The sequence below is a fragment of the Apium graveolens genome, chromosome 2 (genome assembly GCF_009905375.1).
Source record: "Apium graveolens cultivar Ventura chromosome 2, ASM990537v1, whole genome shotgun sequence".
In the NCBI taxonomy this organism is placed as follows: Eukaryota; Viridiplantae; Streptophyta; class Magnoliopsida; order Apiales; family Apiaceae; genus Apium; species Apium graveolens.
Window position 1 is genome coordinate 259168200 of NC_133648.1, and position 16596 is coordinate 259184795.

Here is a 16596-nt window from a genome sequence, read left to right on the forward strand (position 1 = left end):
CAGCAGTTGTTCGCTTAGTGATAGTTGTACAAGTATCCTTAGACTTGAGGTCATCATAGTCATCTTGTGTACACTGAACTATGCTTTGGTTTAGTTCTTAGTCTCCAGGGACAATTATTAGGGCTCTTCTGGGTATAGGAATTTGTACACGAAGATAATGTATGATCAATAAAGGATCTACCCCTTCCAGTGAAGGAAGCGAATGTTCAAGGCTGATCCACTTATGCTAGTTCAGGAATCTCTGGCCAGAGTAAATGAAGTTAGAAAGGAGTTTCTAATTTGCATAGAACTACGCATAGTAAATGGTAAGCAAAGTGATTGAATTAGATAGGCTTAACACGAGATCCATGCCTTGTATTTAATCGGGACATTGTAGGGTAGAAGGAGTTTATTGTACGGTAACTATTCACTGACAGGTTCTTGGTATTCTAAGCAGTGAATTCATATTATCCGGATAGTCGCGATATGTTGAAAAGCATCACTCACGATGTAGAATAAATGTGATTAATTAATTAATCATATTTAATAAATTAGAGAATTTATATAAATAATGATAAAGTAGTTTTATTATTATTTATTTCTACTACCGGCTTAATATTGAACCTATAGGGTCACACCATAAAAGAGAATGATTTATTGGCGGAGGAATTAATTAATAATGGCTAATAATTATTTATTTCTGAAATAAATAATTAATTGGAAAATTTAATAATTAATTAAATAAGATTTAATTGATTATAAATTAATTAAGAAAAGTTCTTAATATTATTAATTAAAGGATTTAATTTTTGGAAATTAAATCAAGAGAGAGAATTATTTCTAAAGTGTTTAGAAAAAGGATTAATAATTAAAAGGTGTTTTAATTATTAATGAGAATAATAAATGGGATAATAATAATAATATTTATGGGAAAATTTCAGCTGAAAATTTTGCCTATAAATACACTATTATAGACCCTATTTTATTTGAACCCGAGAAACCCAAAAGTTTCAGAAAACCAAATTCTCTCCACCTCCTCCTCCTCCTAAAAGTCATTTTCTTGGTGGATACCGGTGGAGTGCTTCACACTTGAGGAGCAACTGCTAAGGATCTCTGATCGTTGTCTCCGAATTATTTTAAAAAGGTTAGATTCGATCCCTCGAATTTTTATTCACGATTTATATGCTTTTATTTGGATTTTGTGTGTGTAAAAGTATTTTTCCACGCCCCGCTGCAATTAAAAATCCAACAATGGTATCAGAGCATAGGTTGTATGCATATAGATCTGTGGTAAAAATTTCAGAATTTTATGTGCTTGTATGAATTAATTATGATTTTTACAAGTTATATTATGGATTAATTTTGTCTGATGAGAAATCGTTTCTCAGAATTATTTTGAATGTTGATCTGGGTTCTACAAGTGTTGTAGATCGTCTGGGTATTTTTTTCATAATTTTAGGATGTATAGATTTTTTATTATGAATTTTTGAAGTTATTATAATTAAAATTCGTAATTAAAAAAAAGTAAATATATGTATATATAGTATATATATATATGTTTGTTTTGTTGTCTGCTGTAAAAGTATATCTGTTATCTGTTGTACGGATGTTTGTCTGCTGCTGCACGGAATTAAAAGGAGACACAGAAGCAGAGATTTCAGGCGGGTGATCAGAAAAGGCGACGACTGATAAACAGGCAAAGGACCGCGCGTCGACCACGCGCGCGTGGGGTTCACGCGCTAGAGTGCCACGCGCGGCGCGTGGAAGACACGCGCTGGTGACGTCGTGCTGACGTCATCAGATGACGTCATGCTGACGTCAGCATAGGGGTCAGGGGCGCGTGGGCGAGTGGGCGCGCGTGGGGGGAAGTCTGACACGCTCCTGACAGCGCGTGTGCGCGTGGCGGCGCGTGGGACATCTTCTCGGGGCGCGTGCGGGCGCATGGAAGCTCAGAATGGGGTGATTTTGGTGCCGTTGGATTCGTATTTTCGAGACGCTTCTAATGGTATATTATATGATATTTTATGAAATTGTTTCGAACTGTTTATAGCTAACAGAAGTGTTTTTTAAGCTGTTTTTGACTGTTTGAATTGCTTTTAAATGCTTCATGTGATACATAGAGATGTATAATGCTTAGACGAATGTGCTAGATGATGTAACATGCCTACCTTGATGTTTATTCATGTTTATATATATGATATATGCTTAGTTTATCATGCGATGATAGATTTAGGTGAACTTGAATGAACATAAGGCGTTTGTTAGACAACCTAGTATAGTGAAATTTTTTCATAACCGTAATAATAATATTATGAATACAATCATGAGATTCTTGTGTTTGTGAAACACGTAATTGAATATGAATTTTCGATATGAGAGAAAGGATGATTCTGTCAACAACATATTTCTATCTGTAAGAAAGGGTTATTAAGTGACGCCTCTTGACAATGCTCCACCCGATCTGGGAATCGTCTGATTATTGATTATTGATTTGAAATATTTAATTTAAAAGGAAGAATCTCTTTATAATATGATTATGATTGTAACGTAATATAATCCCTCTAAAATTAAATAATATCAAGTAGTAATTGGCCAATGATACAACGGGCTTGTGTCGGTCATAGCCTTCCAACATGATAGAAAAGTAGTTCTTATTTTTGAATCATTGTCGGTTCGTGCTACAGCCGAGGGCTTTGATTTCGAAATAAGAAATACTTGTCTGTTACATAGAGATGTGTACATTGAATAAGAATCTAAAGGTCGGTACGTGCTACAGCCGTGGGCCTTTGGGGACTGATTCAACTGTACGGAATGTTGGGTTTGACTTGACTTAGAATATTGAGTTTGTCGTGCTACAGCCGAGACTCAATTATTCAAGAGGCTAAAGTTTGATTAGGGAATAACATGAGATGTAATTGACAAGAGTTGTCTGCCTATTGAACATTGCTTGGCGGTTCGTGCTACAGCCGGGGTCGTGTAATGGAATGTAGGATCCCTATTCCCACTAGCATTATGAATGCTTAATTTTTCACGTAGGGGGTTGAATAAATTAGGAAAACTAGTGGGAGACACTTATGAATAAAGACCCGATTCATATAGTGTTTTGAAATGAAATCGAATATTTGCTAAGTGTTGTTATGTGTTTATCATTTACAGATTTACTTTGTACGTTATGTTTTCTGCACTATCACTCAGGAGCATACTAGATGCTCACAAATTGACTGGTCCTAATTATGCTGACTGGCTTCGAAACTTGAGAATTGTTCTCAGGACTGAGAAGCTGGAATACGTGATTGACTCACCTAAGCCTACTGAACCTGCTAGCGATGCGCATAATGATGAACATGTTGTGTATCGTAAGTGGATAGATGATGCAAATGTTGCTCAATGCATCATGCTAGCTTCCATGAACATTGAGCTACAGAAGCAACATGAGCATATGGATGCTCACACTATCCTCATGCATCTACAAGAGTTGTATGATGTGGCGGGGAGGACAACTCGATATGAGATATCGAAGGAGTTGTTCGGTTGTAGGATGTCTGAGGGATCATCTGTGAATGACCATGTACTTAAGATGATCAATTTGATTGAACGTCTTGGACAACTTGGTTTTGCCATGGATGGGGAGCTGAGCCAAGACTTGGTCTTGTAATCGCTTCCGAGTTCGTTCTCGCAGTTTGTTGTGAACTTTCACATGAATAAGTTGGATGTCAGCCTGCCTGAACTCCACAACATGTTGAAGACTGCGGAATCGAATTTTCCCCCTAAGAAGAGTTCTGTTCTTCTAATTGGTGAAGGTTCCAATCCTAAGAAAAGGAAGAGGAACTCTTCCAAGAAGAAGAAAGTAGGTGAGAAAATGCCGGTTCCACCAAAAGCTGAAGACCCTAAGAGCAAAGTTGTTTGCTTTCACTGTAACAATGTGGGGCACTGGAAGAGGAACTGCAAGGTTTACCTTGCAGAATTGAAGAAGAAGGGTAGTGAGACTACCGCTTCTGATTCAGGTATGTTCATGATAAAAGTGAATATGTCATTTCTACTTGGGTATTCGATACCGCCTGTGGTTCTCATATCTGCAATTGTTGCAGGGACCAAGGAGAAGTAGGACTCTTGAGGAAGAGGAGGTGATTCTACTGATGGGAAATGGAGCAAGAGTTGCTGCTGAAGATGTAGAATCATTTCATTTACATATGCCTACGGGCAAGACTATTGTTTGAAATAATTGTTATTTTGTTCCCTCGATTGTGAGGAATATTATACCCAAGTTAGACTTGGATGGATTTTCATTTATTATTGAGAATAATGAATGTTCTATTCTTAGAGATAATATTCTTTATGGACGTGGTGCTTTAAATAATGGTCTGTATGTATGTGACAAAATTTATTTCAGATTGAACAAACTAGTAAAAGAAAAGGGATGATGAAAATCTCACTTTATAGTGGCATTGCAGTCTCCATTTAGTAGACATGGAGAGAGGGCTGCAAATTTGCTAGGAATGGTACACACAGATGTATGTGGACCAATGTCTAAGCAAGCCATGGGTGGATTTTCATACTTCATTACTTTCATAGATGATAGATCTAGATTCGGATATGTGTTTGATGAAACACAAGTCTGAGGCCTTTGAAAAGTTCAAAGAAAATAAGTATGAAGTGGAGAAACAACCAAACATAGTATCATAACTCTTCGATCAGATCGAGGTGGTAAATACTTTAATGGAGTGTTTCTAGATTATCTCTAAGTAAATGGTATAGTCTCCCATTGGACTCCTCCAGATTGGTATCTGAAAGGAGAAATCGAACTTTGTTAGACATAGTTCGGTCCATGATAAGCTATGCAAATCTTCCAGTATTCCTATGGGGTTATGCATTGGAAACCTCAGCATATTTACTGAATATGGTGCCTTCCAAATCTGTTCCTCAAACTCCGTATGAGATATGGAAAGAAAGGAAACCGAGTCTTAAACACGTTAAGATTTGGGGATGTCCAGCTTATGTCAAGTAAGTTGACCCAGATAAGCTGGAATATCGATCCGTAAAATGTAGTTTTGTGGGATATCCTAAAGAGACTTTAGGGTATTACTTTTGCACCGATCATCGGGTGTTTGTCTCCAGACATGCTACCTTCTTGGAAAAGGAGTTTATCCTTGAAGGAAATAGTGGGAGCAAAATTGAACTATGAAGTTCAAGAAGCACAAACTACTACGGATCAAGTGGAAACACCTGTTCTGACTGAACAACCTTTTGTGGAATAGCCCATTCATAGATCAGGGAGAGTGTCTCGCCAACCTGAGAGGTATTATGGCCTTGTCATTGAGAATGACAATGAGTTGTCAATCATTTGATGATGACGACCCTGTAACCTATAATGAGGCTATGAGTAGTGTTGACTCAGAGAAATGGCATAGTGCCATGAAATCCAGAATGGAATCTATGTATACGGTATACAAAAGATAGATTATAACAGATAGCCAGGTGGAGACCTATAAGGCCAGGCTTGTGGCAAAAAGGATTCAAACAAAGGCAATGGGATTGACTTTGATGAAACTTTTTACCTGTAGCCCTGTTAAAATCAGTTCGGTTTTGTCTTGCAATTAATATGGTTTAAAGCAAGCTTCTCGAAAGATGGAACATTCGTTTTGATGAGACAATCAAAGAGTTTGATTTTATCAAAAATGTAGATGAACCATGCGTCTACAAAAGGGTTAGTGGGAGCGCGGTAACATTTCTTGTATTGTATTGAAGTAGAGTTGACACACATAACTACATAGCAGACCCACTCACAAAGCTACTTTTTGAAAGTCACTTTGATCGTCATAAAGATGAGATGGGTATTAGATACCAGAGTGATTGGCTTTAGTACAAGTGGGAGATTGAAAGGAATATGTCCTAAGTCCAATCAGGTATTAGGATTTAGGAATAACTCTTTATGTAATCTGTTTTGATTTCATTGATATTAATAAAGACTAGTTTTTGTTTTTATTACGGGCTTTATCTATTTAAGTGTTTAAATAAGATATACCATAGCTTAGAGTAAAGCTTTTTATGGATTATGATGAGATCATAATAGTGAGACCTAAAAAAATGATAACTCTAAACTTAAATAGTTCCTGATCATAGGATTACTAACTGATAATTAATAATCCGTAAAGATCGGTACATACTATGCTTTCTTCATTATGAAGGATGTCTGTTCTCATAGACATTTGTGTGGTGACACTATAGCTAGTATGTAGGTGCTTATTATAGAATAAGTTCACTGAACATGACTCGCCTAGCTGAACAACTGATGGAGTTCACTCACGTGTCAGCAGTTGTTCGCTTAGTGATAGTTGTACAAGTATCCTTAGACTTGAGGTCATCATAGTCATCTTGTGTACACTGAACTATGCTTTGGTTTAGTTCTTAGTCTCCAGGGACAATTATTAGGGCTCTTCTGGGTATAGGAATTTGTACACGAAGATAGTGTATGATCAATAAAGGATCTACCCCTTCCAGTGAAGGAAGCGAATGTTCAAGGCTGATCCACTTATGCTAGTTCAGGAATTTCTGGCCAGAGTAAATGAATTTAGAAAGGAGTTTCTAATTTGCATAGAACTACGCATAGTAAATGGTAAGCAAAGTGATTGAATTAGATAGGCTTGACACGAGATCCATGCCTTGTATATAATCGGGATATTGTAGGGTAGAAGGAGTTTATTGTACGGTAACTATTCACTGACAGCTTCTTGGTATTCTAAGCAGTGAATTCATATTATCCGGATAGTCGCGATATGTTGAAAAGCATCACTCACGATGTAGAATAAATGTGATTAATTAATTAATCATATTTAATAAATTAGAGAATTTATATAAATAATGATAAAATAGTTTTATTATTATTTATTTCTACTACCGGCTTAATATTGAACCTACAGGGTCACACCATAAAAAGAGAATGATTTATTGGCGGAGGAATTAATTAATAATGGCTAATAATTATTTATTTGTGAAATAAATAATTAATTGGCAAATTTAATAATTAATTAAATGAGATTTAATTGATTATAAATTAATTAAGAAAAGTTCTTAATATTATTAATTAAAGGATTTAATTTTTGGAAATTAAATCAAGAGAGAGAATTATTTCTAAAGTGTTTAGAAAAAGGATTAATAATTAAAAGGTGTTTTAATTATTAATGAGAATAATAAATGGCATAATAATAATAATATTTATGGGAAAATTTCAGCTGAAAATTTTGCCTATAAATACACTATTATAGACCCTATTTTATTTGAACCCGAGAAACCCAAAAGTTTCAGAAAACCAAATTCTCTCCACCTCCTCCTCCTCCTAAAAGTCGTTTTCTTGGTGGATACCGGTGGAGTGCTTCACACTTGAGGAGCAACTGCTAAGGATCTCTGATCGTTGTCTCCGAATTATTTTAAAAAGGTTAGATTCGATCCCTCGAATTTTTATTCACGATTTATATGCTTTTATTTGGATTTTGTGTGTGTAAAAGTGTTTTTCCACGCCCCGCTGCGATTAAAAATCCAACAGTTAGTCCCAAAGTATCGTAGAAGGGGGGTTGAATACGATACCTAGAATTTTTTTCGATTCATTACAAGTTCTTTGTTATAAGTATGAAATCAAAATAGACACAAAAAAAAATTCAAGGAATATATTGCTTTATTAATATAATCATTGAGGTTGCTACAATATAATCAATGAATTGATTCGCTATAATAATTTTAGCAGCACAATTTTGTGTTTACAAGCTTAATAAATGAAGTCTTTAATGGAGTTCCCGTAAAATACTTTTTGTTAACTGAAGAAGATAACCAAATGAATTGAATTCATTTGCTGCTTTGTAGTCTTTCAAATTCCATTGGACAAGTGGCATAATTATGTCCACATAAAATAATTGAATTACCGCAGTTAATCTTGAATAACCATTCCAAGTGCTAACTGGCGACTAGAGCAGAGTTGTGTAACCTGCGACCATAACCTGTGACCATTAAGCTGTGACCATAGTGAATAAAGGTTTGCCTTAGAATATTGTCTCTACTTAATAACTTGCGACCTCTTAACCTGCGATCCCAACCTGCGACCCTATGGTGGAGTAGTTGCCTTAGGTTATTTTGGCATTCCTCTAACCTGCGACCTCAACCTGCGACCACGAGGAGTTGATCTTTGCCTTAGTATTTTTCTTCACAACTCCAACTGGCGACCTTCAACCTGCGACCACATAGTGTTGGTTTTTCCTTAGTGATTTTTTCAAACACTTAACCTGCGACCACTAGGTATTGGTTTTGCCTTAGAGTATTTTTCCTATCTCCAATAGCTGTACTAAATAACCATTTTTTTCTGTGTTACTGAATTAGATCTTTTCTGAAATGATGATGTTTGGTGCACTGGTCTGGTTCACAAACAACTAACATGAACTGATTTAATTCAATCCCTTTTGCAATACAGAGCTGATACATCTTGGATGGTTATTTCTAGCTTCAAACACTGAACCCCTGATCTTTAATACTTCAAATGAAACCATGTAACTGATACTGGAAGTCTTTGATGTATTATTCTTCATCGATTCTTGAACATGTTAATGAACTTCTTCCCATGACTTGATTATGGACTTAGAGAGTCATTTGCATCTTTTGATCCTTTGTATATATTATATCTTCATTTTTAGGGTTCCCGTGCTTCACAATTTAATATTGTTTATATGTTTCTGTTTGATGTTGAGTTATACTTCCTCGATTACATATTACATTATATTATGCTTTGTAATCTCCCTCTATTTGATTGTTAGAGTTCGACAAGCAAATCCCTAAGGATAAATCAACTAACAATAAGAAAAAGTACAACCTTAAAACAGATAAATATATTAAATACATTCTGGATTACATATTCAATTCCAGATTTCTTAAATTACAAATTACAAAGAAGTGTTACTCTAGCCTGAACAAATTATCTAGGTCTTCCTTGTCTTTGTCTTCTTGAGCTTCTTGCCTTAACTACCTTTTCCTTATTGAGTGGATTGAGTCTGAACGGACTTTCTCTTGAGAGCTTTCTTTTCAGGATCGGTTGATTTTGTTGAATCTAGGAGAGATGATCATTTACTTCTATTCAGAAGGTCATCCAGTCTAGCTTGGACCAAATCACGAGCTTCTATTTCAAGTGCATTAATGAGAGGTAGATTATTCAGTTCATTCAACATCATCTGAAGATATTTAACTTTGGAGCACTTAGGAACAAGTTCAAACAACATTGTAGATATTTTTGTCATTACGAAGACTGTTATCCTTTTAAAATGTCCTCGTACTCTTTTGGTGTTGTTGATCGATTCTTCTTCCACCACCTCATCAAGTATCTTTATGATTGGAATCAAAGTAATCTTGTCCTTCTTATATGTGGAGAGTTTGACATCCATCAAGGCTTGATGTATTGCTTTTGATCCGCTTGTTCTGAAATCATTGATCTTAATCTTAGCTTTATTAATCTCAAAGACTAGATCCCCTTCACTATTAGTGCTGATGATAGGTTCACTATCTTTTAGAAGATTAATTTCTGGCTCTCCATTTATGAACACCATCTCATGATAAGCTCTGTTTTCTTTCATGTCCTTCTCTGAATCCCTGATCATTTTATCATTGACCCTGTAAGCATATAGAATTTCAGCAGCTCTAAAGTTTGCTTCTGATCTTTTGACTCCTCGTGCCTCCAATTTTGCTCTTTTGCTCCTGAGTTGACTTTCCAAGAAAGTGAGTTGTAGATAACGAATGGATCTTATATGTTAATCAGACATGGTGATGTTCTGCATTCTTTCATCTGTAAATACTTTGATCACAAATGGAGAAGAGAATGCTTGAGGAGATACATCCATCATCATCTTCCGAAGCTTGTCTCTGAAGTATTCATTCTCATCCGATTTCAACCAAGGGATTTTTGATGCTAAGACAAACAGTTCCACTATATTTAGCTTCTTCAGTACAATAGTAGAGATCTTCATTTGGAGTCCATCTCTGTGATTGACAGTGATTTTCCATCCATTCTTTAGAATATTCAAAGTGGTACTGGTGATTATCCTATTGAACTTATCATAGAACTCATGAATATTGGAATAATCCACTCTGTACTTCTCTATAGTGTTTAGAAGATTCCTGTTTCTAGGGTCTAGTTTATGATTGCTTTCAGGTTTGTCCATTTTCCTTTTATCTCATCCCATTCACTTCCTCTCCTGTTAGCCCGAAGATATGATTCTCTTACTTCTCTGGCTTCCCTTTTCTGTATTGCTCTCTGCACTCTAGCTCTTGATCTTTCAATATCTTCTTGAATTTCTTGATAGGATCGATTGAGCTTTTCCGGCAGTCCATAGAATAAACAGTCATCCAAGAAGGCATCTTCATCTTCAAATTCTTTGTCATTAGATATTACCTTTCTCTCTTCCGTCATCAATTCTTCAACTCTGGGTTCATAACCCCCTGGAACATCGCTCTCATCTATGTCTCCTTGCTCCATCTCATACTCTGAGAATAGGGGCTTTGGAGCATATATCTCCGACAGAAGATCCCTCTGAGTTGTAATGACTTTGCTTAGGAGATCTTATTTTGATGTTGATGGCTCCCCCTGAGTTGAAGAACTCTTCTCAGCAGCATGTCTTGATTTTAAAAGCACCCTTTTCATCAATCCTCTCTTCTTCTTTTTCCTTTTCTTCTTGAAGCTCTTCTCCAAACTCATCAAATCCAAAATCAGCTGCTTGAAAGGCATCTTGAATTAAGTTCACAGCAGCGGCTACTTTTTCTTGCTCCACCCATTTCTCCCCCTCAGTTGTGTTATCATTCGGAGCTTGGGTTGATTGAGCAGGCAAGATCAAGACAGGGACATCTTGAGTAGATGGCTCTGAAACAGTGTTAGTCCCTTAACAATATAGCAAGAATTACAGAAGGGGGGGGGGTTGAATGGAATTCTCGAACCTTTTACTCGAAATAAAAATGTTCAACTCGAATGTAGATATAAGTGTTTTGATTAGCACAATGCGGAATAGAAACTTAATTGAATCAAAAGATAAGTAATTAAAAACAAGAGTCTTTAAAAACTTTCTGGTGGATTTAAACACTTCCACCAGAGATATATATTATATATCGAGAGAACTCTCTGTGCAAGAATGCTCACAGCTGCTTACAAATTGAACTACTGAGAAAACAGGGAAATGCTAATGATTCTGCTTACAAAGATTTCTCTGTTTGTGTTTCTCAGCTTTCTTATTTCTATTTGCTACGTTATTGGTTTATATATTACCAAAATTATAAAGTCAAAAAGACTGAATAAATATAAAAACTATCAGTCTTAAGCTTTGCTACTTTTCGTCCTTTATTACCCAGTTAATGGGCTTCCACAGTAGATTTGTATACATCTCGACGGCTGTGCTCAGCTTTCACTATTCAACCGCTGTTTGAATTCTTTATATGATCATCCGTTGGACTTTATGAACATCTGTTGGATATATGATCATCCGTCGACTTTCTGAACATCCGTTGATGGCTTCATTGATCATCCGTCGACTGCTATATTAAACATCCGTTGATAGTCATTTGATCATCCGTCGATGGCTTTGTTAATCATCCGTCGGTAACTATTTTGGCACTTGACTTCATTTCACTTATGCAGAATTACAAGACATTATTTATATATAATTAATCAACCTATTCTGCATATCTAGTTAAAGTCAACATGACTTATAGGCTACTACAGAATCTATACAAAGATGTATACAAAACTGCGCTACAGACTCATTATTACATAAGCTACTCACTCGATGGATAATAAGTCATCATCCGTCGGGACTATAATGAGTTATTCGTCGGGACTATAATTCTTATCCGTCGAGTGCTACATAATTTCACTAAGTAAAATCTACTTAAATGTTTTGTTTATGAAATCATCAAGTACACAACATATGCACAACAATCTCCCCCAATTTATGTCTACTGGAATTGTTGGCATAAATTAAGAGATACTTGATGATAACAAAACATCCTAAACATACAGCTTTAAATACAAGTAGATAATACTGAAAGTGCTTCAAATAATCAAAATGTACAAAGTTTGGCTCACAGTCATTTCAAGATGCTCCTCTAGCCTGAGCAGATTTTTCTAGTTTCTTGAAGGTATGGATCTTCTTCCAAGCTTCCTGTTGTTTTCATCAATCTGATTTTGGAGCTGCCTGTGGAATTCCAGTTCATCAGATTCTGAGAGATCTAGTTTTTCTTGCATTTCCAAGAGAGTCTCATTGCTAGAGATACTCAATTGGTCTTCTAACCTGAAGAATCTTCTCACACCTTTGTCATCTATGAACTCCATCAGCCATTAGGGCCTTAGATGCACACTTCTCCCTGTGTATGGGATGATTAGAGTCTTTGGGAGTGCATCTTTAGCTCTAATACTCCTTAGTTCTTCAATCTTCTTCAATACTAGTCTTCTTGCAGTGACATTGAACCCAAAGTTCTTCTTGAAGGATGAATAAACTTTAATTAGTATAGCTTGGCTCTCTTGAAGAATCCTGTGAAGTGGCCACACAATCTCCTTTCCTCTTTTGTACTTGAACACTAACCTTTCAGGTAGGTTTCTGTAAGCATCAATTCCCCTCACCTCATCTAGTTCATCCAGATAAAGATTTAGATCTGAAAACTCTTTGATGTCACACAAGTACAAGTAGTCTCCCCTGTTGACTTTGGGTTGAGCTTTAACTACTGATTTGGATTTGAGAGGTGACAGCTTCACTTTCTTGACTGCCCTTGACTTTATCCTTTTTGGCTTGCTAAGGATTGGTAAACTGAAGTCAGGAATTGGTATGTTATCCCACTCTATTGGCCCATCCTTGGGCACAATAGGTTCACCATGAATATTCCTGTAGGGATCCACCACCCTTATATCTTCAAATACCACAGAGGGCTTTGATGCTTGAGTTGTAGCTGGTGTGGGTACCTTAGGAAATTGATCTTCCAATTCCTTGTCAACAATATCCAGTTTCCTTTTTGTTCTTCTAGCCAATTCTTTCTTCCTTGGGGATTTCTTCTGTTCTTCAATTTGCTTCCTTGATTCAGTGGCTTCAGAAGGTTGAGAGGGAATTTGTTGAGATGAACTTACAGCTTGTAGCTTGGCTAAGATAGCAATCTGCTCTTTCTTTTGTTTAGCCTTCTTTGCATCTAGAGCAGCTTGCTTCTTTTCCTGCTTTAATCTTGCCTTTTCTTCTCTCTTTGCTAGAGCAAATTGAGGATGTCCAGCTATCACACAAATTTCCTTTCCATTTCTGAATATCTTAGCAATTCTTCTTTTTGAAGCTGAATCAGCTGGATCTTTATAGAAAGCAATTGATCTTGACAAAAGCTTCTTTTCATCAGGCTTGGGTGTTTCAAACACAGTATCCAAGGGGTTCTTTAAGGATGATTTTAAATAATTTACCCTTGGTTTAAGAATCATTTCAGCCTTTGGAGACTTGATGTAGGAAGATTGTCCTTTTTCCAGATAATTCATGCTCATCTCATTCACACTGATTTGCTTGACTTGAGAGTGATGGATGGCTGACTTAACTGGCTCCTTGACAAGTTCAAACTTTTTCTGTATCTCCTCATCAATCTTATCCCAGTTGATCAAACTCAACTTTCCTTTCTCAGCAACTTTCAAGTTTGCTGCTGCTGCTTTAATTAGATCTATACCATCTGCAACTGGTGGCTTGGAGACAGTAATTGAAGGTACAATTACTTTGCTGATTTGAACTTGAAGTTTCTCCCCCTCACTTGGTCCTTTCTTCCCCTTACTTGGTTCTCTCTCCCCCTTTTTGTTATCATCAAGTTGAGGAGTTAGGCCTTGTGCTTTAGCCAGTTGCATGAGAAGATTTATCCGAGACTGTTGATTTTGAAGAAGGATGGCCACAAAATTCTCAATAACTTGAACTCTATCTTCCAGCTTGGCCAGTTTCTTTTCAGAATCTGATTCTCTCCTCAGTCTCAGTAATAGATCCTGCATGGTACCATATGGCATGACTGAATCCAGCTTCTTAGAATTGTAGGTCTTCAAGTTAGCTATATCCTTTTTGATTTCATCTACACTCAGATTCTGTTTGACTTGTTGTAGCTTCATTAGATGTAAAAAATCTAGGTGAGCTTGAAGAACAACCTTGGTACCAGCATTTGAGCTCTTCTGAATGGCCTTTTGGATAGACGTGATTTGTTTGACCAAGGATACATTGAATTGTCCAGGTGTGGATTCCTTAGTCAAGGCCCATTCAGGTAGATCAGGAATAGAACTTGGGCCTTCATCTCCCCCTAAGTTCATGCTTCCATAAAATGAAATAGAGTCATCATCATTAGAATTGACTCCAAATTCTTCAGATGGCTCATCAGCTGTAGGAGGCATTAAATTGACAGCAGCTTTATCCCTTTTTAGAGATTTCAATGTATGCACCAAATTTAATGTCTTTTCTGCCTCCTCATTGCCCTGAGCATCCAACAATTGATAGGCTGACACAGGATGAGTAAAAGTGTCAGCATCCAAGGAAGTGTTATCAATTACAGCCGTGTAATGTTGTTGAAATTGTCTTTCCTTTTCAGCATCATCCACAATCATTGACTCATGAGCAATGGCTGTATCCACCCTTATTACTTTTGTACCTGCTTTTCTCTCATAATCTCTCTTTTGTTGCATCAGGGTCTCACCCTGGCTCCCCACCCTCACACCCTCACCTTCACCTACTAAGGTGGGACTCCTCTCACTCACTTTTGCCAATCCTGAATAAATGGATTACTGATTTTCACTCTTTTCCTCTCCTTTTGCCTGGAGCAACCCAACCTCTCACTCAATACACTCTCCTCTCTCAGTCCTAAGAGTGACTGTACAACCACTAAATCTTCTGCACTTGAAATAATTGAAGTTTAAAGTTGTGCAGAGATACTCGACGGATAAATGATATCCATCGAGTGAGTGGTAATACTATCCGACGGATAACTGTTGTTAAGCTTATCCGTCGGGATACAATCACTACTCGATGGATGAGCAATATCCATCGAGAGAGTAGAAATGAATGAGGTTGGAAGAGAAACTATTGTTGACTCTGTGTTGATTGAAGATCTTTGAGGCACAGATGTCACAATAGTATCTGAAAGAATTGGCAAGTGAGCCAACAAATCATCTAAAAGATGATGCTCACTTGCACTAGATTTTGGCTTCCCCAACAGAGTTAAAGAAGGGGAATCAGGAATTGAAGTGTTTATCATATCCACTTCCAGAGAGTTTGTTGGTGAGTATGGTGTTTCAGATGCTTCTATTATTAGAGATTTTAGCTGTGACTCCATATTTATTGGAGCCACATCAAACTGAATTTGAGAGAGTGCAGGGACTGTGTCTTTAGCACCAGTTTGCACTGTGTGTGTGCCCTATGCATCCCCAGAGGTTTTAGATTTCTTCTTTCTTGTGTAAGTTTGGGGTGAGCTTGTGTCCCTAACCCTTTTGGCATGTGCTCTTGGCTGAGAGCTTTGTTCAATAACTGCATCCTTTTGGGAGGATGCAGCTAGAAGTGGGCTTTTATCCTTTTTAAGCACTGCAGTTTGTTGGGAAACTGTAGTGTGGCTAGGTTGGGATTCACTCAACTCTCCATCCTTATTCTTGGGGTTTCTTTGATGTTCACCCCTTCCCTCACCTGACTTTCCCTCCTTCACACTCCCCTCTTTTGCTTTTGTGGATTTTTCAACTGGTATCTTTTGAGAGATGCCAGAGGGGGTTTTCTTTGATTTAGATTTGGAAATTGTAGAGGGTTTGGAGGCTTTGGTAGGCAACTGTTTGGTCATTGGCACAGTTGCCATAGCTACTCCTGAAGTCAAAGAAATAGAGGAGGTTGGAATAGTTGTAGGGATGGATGAACTTACCTCACTTACCTAAGCTGCCTGCATTACAGGAAAATAGAACATTGGCACATCCCTGTGATGGTTGGCTCTGTTCAAATCTGTAATGAGTCTTCTCTCTTGAACCCAACAAGCCAGTTTGTTGTTTGGGTTCTCAAGCACAATCTCTTGACATAGATGGTTAGCCAATAACATGAAAAATCTAGCATAATACACATTCTTTCCTCTTTTGGCTAACTTACCCAGTTTAAAACCTAACTCAAACAAGACAAGGTCACTGAAATTATAAAATTTGTCTGTAACTAGCATAAATAGCATGCTAAGCATGAAAATATTCACTGAATCAAAATTACTGACTTTTCCAGAGAAAACTTTAGTAACCACATCACACAAGAAACTCCACTCCTTCCTAAGACCCAATCTCCTAATATCACTTAGTTTAGTAGTAGGAAGTGCATAATACATGGAATTAAGCATATTGATAATATCAGTGTCATTGTGTGGTGAAGTCACATTATTATCAGGAATTTTGAAACATGCTTTTATCACATCACTATTGATACAGAACTCATTACCTTTTATGGTTAGAGTGATGGTCTTGTCAGCAGAGTTGTAGATAGTAGTGGTCAACATCTCTTCAAAAACTTCACAGCAGATTATGGGTTACTCCAGCATGGCGTAATTTAGCTTGCAATTCTTCACAAAGTCCATCATCTTGTGATAGTCCTCTGATTG